The sequence below is a fragment of the Salvelinus namaycush genome, chromosome 5 (genome assembly GCF_016432855.1).
Source record: "Salvelinus namaycush isolate Seneca chromosome 5, SaNama_1.0, whole genome shotgun sequence".
NCBI lineage: Eukaryota > Metazoa > Chordata > Actinopteri > Salmoniformes > Salmonidae > Salvelinus > Salvelinus namaycush.
In genome coordinates, this window is record NC_052311.1 from 30,049,389 (window position 1) to 30,057,487 (window position 8,099).

An 8,099-nucleotide genomic window follows, 5' to 3' on the forward strand; every position below is an offset into this window, starting at 1 on the left:
AAAAGGCCTGTGGGGTTTGTTATGTTCCCCAGTTTCTGTGTTGTCGTGGGTTTGTATGTGTGTGTGTATTTCAGGAAATGGAATCCTGGATTCCTCAAGCAGCTGATTGGTCGACCCCATCGATGATTGGAGCTCTGACCCTCCCTCTCGTCAGGGGAAACAGCTGTCTTCAATTACCAACTCCTTCTCCAGCTGGATAAAAGCCAGTGTTCCTTTGTCAGGAAGAGAGCTTCTTTGATGTCCTGTGTTGGTTGTTAGTCAGTGAAAGTTTTGTTGAAAGCATTTTGTAGCAGCTACTTCTGAGGTATGTGTATGCCAATAGGACTTAGTGTTTTTGATTATTGAAATTGTTCACTTAAAGTATTAGTTATTATTCTGCTTAATTTCCCCCACAATACCGTATTATAAATTCCCTGTAAATGGTAATTTTCTCTGCCTCTAGCTATACTTAAACATCATCCTCAGCTCTGGCATCTTCCCCAATATTTGAAACCAATGACTGATCACCCCAATCCACAAAAGTAGATACAAATTTGACCCCAATAACTACCGGGGGATATGAGTTAACAGCAACCTTGGGAAAATCCTCTGCATTATCATTAACCTCTACGGACCACCCATTCCGGATCCGGGATCATTCTCATCAGAAACGCTGACTAGAATAGCCTAGCGCCACAGGGATATAATATAATATCATAAAATCACAAGTCCAATACAGCAAATGAAAGATAAACATCTTGTGAATCCAGCCAACATGTCCGATTTTTTTAATGTTTTACAGCGAAAACACAACATATATTTATGTTAGCTCACCACAATATCCAAAAACACACCGCCATTTTTTCACCGCAAAGATAGCTTTCACAAAACCCACAAATAGAGATAAAATTAATCACTAACCTTTGAACAACTTCATCAGATGACAGTCTTATGACATCATGTTATACAATACATTTATGTTTTGTTAGAAAATGTGCATATTTATAGCCAGAAATCGTGGTTTTACATTGGCGCCATGTTCAGAAATGGCTCCAAAACAGCCAGAATAATTACAGAGAGCAACGTGAAATACAGAAATACTCATCATAAAACTTTGATGAAAAATACATGTTGTACACATAATTAAAGATAAACATCTTGTGAATCCAGCCAACATGTCCGATTTTTTAAATGTTTTACAGCGAAAACACAAAATATATTTATGTTAGCTCACCACAATATCCAAAAACACACCGCCATTTTTTCACAGAAAAGATAGCTTTCATAAAACCCACAAAGAGATAAAATTAATCACTAACCTTTGAACAACTTCATCAGATGACAGTCTTATGACATCATGTTATACAATACATTTATGTTTTGTTAGAAAATGTGCATATTTATAGCCAGAAATCGTGGTTTTACATTGGCGCCATGTTCAGAAATGGCTCCAAAATAGCGAAAGTAATTACAGATAGCAATGTGAAATACAGAAATACTCATCATAAACATGTATCTTTCATCAAAGTTTAACATATAATTAAAGATACACTGGTTCTTAATGCAACCGCTGTGTTAGATTTAAAAAAATAACTTTAGTAAAAAGCACAGCATGCAATAATCTGAGACAGCGCTCAGCCATTCTCCGCCATGTTGGAGTCAACAGAAATACGAAATAACATCATAAATATTCCCTTACCTTTGATGAACTTTCATCAGAATGCAGTGCCAGGAATCCTAGTTCCACAATAAATCGTTGTTTTGTTCTATAATGTCCATTACTTCTGTCGAATTAGCAACTTTGGCTAGCATGTGTAGTTCACGTGTCCAACGAAAACTTCAAAAAGTGATATTACAAATCGAATAAACTGGTCAAACTCAGTTGAGAATGAATCTTCAGGATGTTTTTCTCATATATATCCAATAACGTCCCAAACGGAGCATTTCTTCATGTCTATCTAATGCAGTGCAGACAAAGACATCACATACCCTCTGCGCGTGGCCAAGAACTGGCAATCTGCCTGACCTGTCACTCCAAAGGCTCTCATCCGGTCCCACATGAAGCTATATGCTTCATTCCACGTTCTACTGCCTGTTGACATCTAGTGGAAGGCGTATGAAGTGCATACAGATCCATAAATATAAGGCAATTGAATAGGCGATGCCTTTCACAGCGACCCATTTCAGATTTTCACTTCCTGTTTGGAAGTTTGCCTGCCATATAAGTTCTGTTTTACTCACAGATATAATTCAAACAGTTTTAGAAACTTCAGAGTGTTTTCTATCCAATAGTAATAATAATATGCATATCATATGATCTAGGACAGAGTACGAGGCCGTTTAATTCATCCAAAAGTGAAAATGTCGCCCCCTATCCCTAAGAAGTTTTAACAGCAGACTTGTACATTTCCTCAGTGAAAACAATGTACTGAGCAAATGTCAAATTGGCTTTTTACCACATTACCATATGACAGACCACGTATTCACCCTGCACACCCTAATTGACAAACAAACCAAAACAAAGGCAAAGTCTTCTCATGCTTTGTTGATTTAAAAAAAAACTTTAGACTCAATTTGTCATGATGGTCTGCTATACAAATTTATGGAAAGTGGTGTTGGGGAAAAACATACATAAAATCTATGTACACAAACAAGTGTGCGGTTAAAATTGGCCAAAAATACACACATTTCTTTCCACAGGGCCGGGGGGTGAGACAGGGATGCAGCTTAAGCCACACCCTCTTCAACGAATTGGCAAGGGCACTAGAACAGTCTGCAGCACCCAGCCTCACCACACTAGAATCTGAAGTCAAATGTCTGTTTGCTGATGATTCGGTGCTTCTGTCCCCAACCAAGAAGGGCCTACAGCAGTACCTAGATCTTCTGCACAGATTCTGTCAGACCTGGGCCCTGACAGTAAATCTCAGTATGACAAAAAAAAATGGTGTTCCAATAGAGGTCCAGTTGCTAGGACCACAAATACAAATTCCATCTAGACAGCGTTGCCTGAGAGAGAGAGAGAGTCAGTACTTCTCATGGCTGGAGAGGAAACAGACTGCCTGCCGAGAGGATTAATTAGAAGATGCTACAAGATCTTCCAAGAAATGAAAGGAACGAAAGAAAGAAGAGAGAAAAAAAAACAGCTCATCACAGCCAAGGCAGCTCCACTGCCCTAGTTTACTGGTCTCAAAGCTCTTTCTCGCTCTCCAACCCCTCCTCCTCCCCTGTGCCCCATCCATCTTTCTCTCTGTCCCTCTTCACTTCCTGCTCTGGCAATTTGTGTGCCTCTTTATCCTAACAATCATTTTCTACATCTCTCTTTCTCCTTTTCTCTCGCCCAGATGAAATATTTTAGGTATGCAAATTCTTTTTTCAACCTTCCTTTTCTCTGACCTTCCTCCTCTTCCCTATTTTCCCAGATTAAATGACAGGTTTGTGAATCGGCGTTTTGCTGGCGAGTGCCGCGTGTCGGTGTAAATCAAGCTCAATAATTCATGTGCCTGCTGGGTGCCGCCGAGCGACAGATGATGTTGTTTCTCCGAGTGAGGCCACAGCCTTAGTTTCCATGGTAACCCCACAATTTCCCCAAGACTCTGTGTATGGTTGTGACTAGCTACCTTAGCGGTATCATGTATGGGCAGGTGAAACCAAAGAGACCCTAACAGAGTTACTCAGACGTGGCCAGGACCTGCTGTATGCACAGACTCTAATTAGTTAATAGAGAGAGAGACAGACAAAGAGAGAAAGAGAGAGAAAGATGACGGATTGAGAGCGGTAGAATAAGTACGAAAAGACAACAGATGGAGAGGAATAGAGAAAGCGATAGGTCCATGCCCTCCCACCCTGCCTTCTCCGTCCCATGGTCTCCACTCCTGTGGCTGGGCTTTGTCCTATCCCTGTCCCTCTCCTAAAGACCAGGCCTGCAGAGGGACTGTAAGCTGCTTACTGTAAGAAAGCTGCAGAAGGGGCTTTAATAAAGCCTTATACCTGCTGCCCTATTAACACGGTCTCATCCTTCATTTCACTGCTCCTTACTATCTGCCTTGTCTCCATTTTACTGGCCCCGTTGCCATCGCTTCCCCTTTCATGTCCTATCCTTCCTCTCTATGTCCTGGACTAGAAAACCTCTCTCCCATAAAGATCCTATAAATAATTGATTGTATATGCAATATAAGGAACTATCTCAATGTTCATCCCTCCATATATGGCCCTCCTAGATCAAATACCTTTCTGTCTTTTTTTTATAGTCTTTAATACACTTCTGTTCTCTCTCTCTCTCGTAGCCCTGTTTGCTTTCTGTCTGGTCCCAGTGCGACCCTGTGGCCAGGCCACTGACCGTGTCACTGTCCTATCTGTCTTGTCTCAGTACAGCCTTTGAAAGGTCAAGGCTGACCGCATGGCATTTCACTGGTCAGAGAGCTGTTCTGTCTGCTGCTCTCTGTTTCCTCCATTATATATGATGCCCTCTGACTGCTCCACTTCATACACAGGGAGACACTGGGAGATGGGAGAGAGAGAGGATGGAAAACAGTAGGAGAGACATGTTGGAAAGGAAGGAAACTGAGCAAGGTGGAAGAGGAAGATAACGGAGAGCGACAAGAACGAAACAGAAAGAGAGAGAGGAAGGAGAAGAGGAAGACAGCGGGAAGAAAAAAAGGTGGGAAAAGGGGTGTGGCTGATGTTCAGTAGAGAGAAAGAGAGAGAGGCAATGGTAACCATGGTTACTGAGCCAAAGTGGTGATGTCATCCCCTGTGAATAGGTCCGTCACAGGCCGGGTGTATTTTAGGGTTTGCGGTGTGAACGTGTCTGTGCACTCAGCCCTTCATTTGGGAGTCTAATACACCAGAGAAAATATACAATTACACCCTCGTTCTTACTCTTTAAACCTAGCACATTCAAATACACAGCTAAGAGTCCTCCATTTTCCTTTTGCTAGGTAATAACAAAAATAGTGCGACCTCTCCTTCTCTTCCTCTGCTCCCCTTTCTCCTCCACTCTCTTTCCATCTATACTGTCTCCTCTCCCACGCCTTTCTTTCATCCCTCTCTCAGCAGCAGACTTCTCCCTTTAAGAAAGTCTACTGCCAGAATGTTCATATGAAACGTGAACAGAGACTAACCAGCCAGGCTGCCACAGAGTGTTAATTTACACAAAGAACAAGGGGAATAATTAACACCGACCAGGATAAAAAAATGAAACCCATCTTAAAGAATCTTCTACGTGTGAATGGGTAGTTTAAGTAAGGAGGCTTATCTTGCGACTGACATCTATAGGGAATCGGGTGCCATTTTAGATGCAGCCTGGGACGTCCTTCAGACTATGAATGATGCAAATGTCTAGTTTAACCCTTAAATGTCAAACTAGATGTATTTATGACCCTCATATCCCCTTCTAAACCGAAGCAATCCCACAATAATTGTTATGCCCCACATACAAGACCCTATATTGACACCACACACACACATGCGTGCAAACGCACAGCCTAGAGGAATTCATTACCCCCAGTGACAATCACTCTGCTGCAGTCGCAGCTGATGTGGGTCAATCGTCTGGTGACTCCCTCATCTTCATCAATATATGATTGAGTTAGGCCATAGGGAGTAAATCGGGGTCCACTGGTATGATGGCTGAAGGTTGACTCTGTAACAAATACGTCTCTAACGACATCACACTCAAAGATCTCTATACACTGACATCAGACTCGACTGATACGAGCATGCAGTGCCTCACTATAGCGCATCAAGTGATGATAAGTGACACGTAGTACAATCCGATGGCTCAGTTTTTTGCAGAATGCCCATACTACATCATAAGCATCAGTAGCCTACTACATAACATACAGCCAACTAGCCACAACATCTGTAGACACTCACCGGATTCGAACATCAGAATCAAGAACGAAATCGTGCCGTAGACTCTAGATAGATACCACATCGTTTAGATAACGTCCACAATCATCAGTAGCATATCATCATCACACACATATCATCAGTAGCACTACCACTATATAACACACTTCAGTGACACTACCACTATTAGAGCAGTAACTATCTATCATAGCACTAACCACTAATACGACCCACTAACATCTATAATAAATTTAACGCTCAACCATACGCCACCACTATAACCGCTAATCGAGGTCATAGTCTACCACCTATTAGAGTCACCATAACTGATCTTAGGTTATCCACTATACTAACTCTATAGCCTCGACTTAGTAACATCTCGTACATCCAATAAACGTCGTAGCCGCAACACCGATCATCATCACTAACACGGACCGCAACACATCAACACTCACTCTATAACACACTCAACGCCACTGCTACACACATATAGTACCCAAGCTAGATCCGATTACTTATGATCGATCTACCATTACAATCACTCAAGTGTAACACTTACAAATAGCATCAGTCACTACACATCACAGAGATCACTATCCAAATACAATACTCATCAAGACAGACAGTAGCCATCATCAGTACCACTCATCCATAAACGCCAAAGTAGTTGCTACACATCTAACCACTATGTAGTATCTACACACGTCCTCATCATGACATTCACATAAAGCCCTGCTATATCAGTATACCACTTACTAACCCACATCATACCGCTTCCAACTCATACACCTCATCAATAATAGACATATCACTAGTAACACACCTAACATCCCATCGTAGTAATAAACACGCAACTACCACTATATCACGCCCAACCATAATCCAGCTAGACACTACCACTATAACACCCCAACATCATCAGTAGACAACTACCCTATAACACCACTAACACATAGTCAGTAGCACTACACTACACTTAACACACTAACATCATCAGTAGAACTACCACTATAACACCACTAACATCATCAGTAGCACTACCACTATAACACCGCCAACATCATCAGTAGCACTACCAGTATAACACCGCCAACATCAGTAGCACTACCACTATAACACCACTAACATCATCAATAGCACTACCACTATAACACCACTATAATCATCAGTAGCACTACCACTATAACCACCCTAATACTCAGTAGCATACCCACTATAACACCACCAACATACATCAATAGCACTACCACTATAACACCTAACATCATCAATAGCACTACCATATAACACCCTAACATATCAGTAGCACTACCACATAAACACCCAACATCAGTAGCATACCACTATAACAACCTAACATCATCAATAGCAATACCACTATAACACCTAACATCATCAATAGCACTACCACTATAACACCCAACATCAGTAGCACTACCACTATAACACCATAACATCATCAATGCACTACCACTATAACACCCTAACATCATCAGTAGCACACCACCTAACACCAAACATCAGTAGCACTACCACTATAACACCGCTAACATCATCATAGCACTACACTTAACACCATAACATCATAATAGCACTACCACTATAAACACCATAACATCATCAGTAGCACTACCACTTAACATCATCAGTAGCCTACCACTAAACCCACATCAGTAGCCTACCACTATAACACCCTAACATCATCAGTAGCACTACCATTAAAACATATATAACACACGAACATCATCAGTAGCCTACCACTAACCGCATCATCAGTAGCACTACCACTATAACACCACATCAACATAGTAACATACCACTATAAACACCACTAACATCATTAGTAGCACTACCACTATAACACCGCCTAACATCATCAGTAGCACTACCACTATAACACACTAAATCATCAGTAGCACTACCACTATAACACCGCTAACATCATCAGTAGCACTACCACTATAACACCACTAACATCATCAGTAGCACTACCACTATAACTCATCTAACATCATCAGTAACAATACCACTATAACACAACTAACATCATCAGTAGCACTACCACTATAACACCACTAACATCATCAGTAGCACTACCACTATAACACCACTATAACACCACGAACATCATCAGTAGCACTACCACTATAACACCGCCAACATCATCAGTAGCACTACCACTATAACACCACTAACATCATCAGTAGCACTACCACTATAACACAGCCAACATCAGTAGCACTACCACTATAACACCGTCAACATCAGTA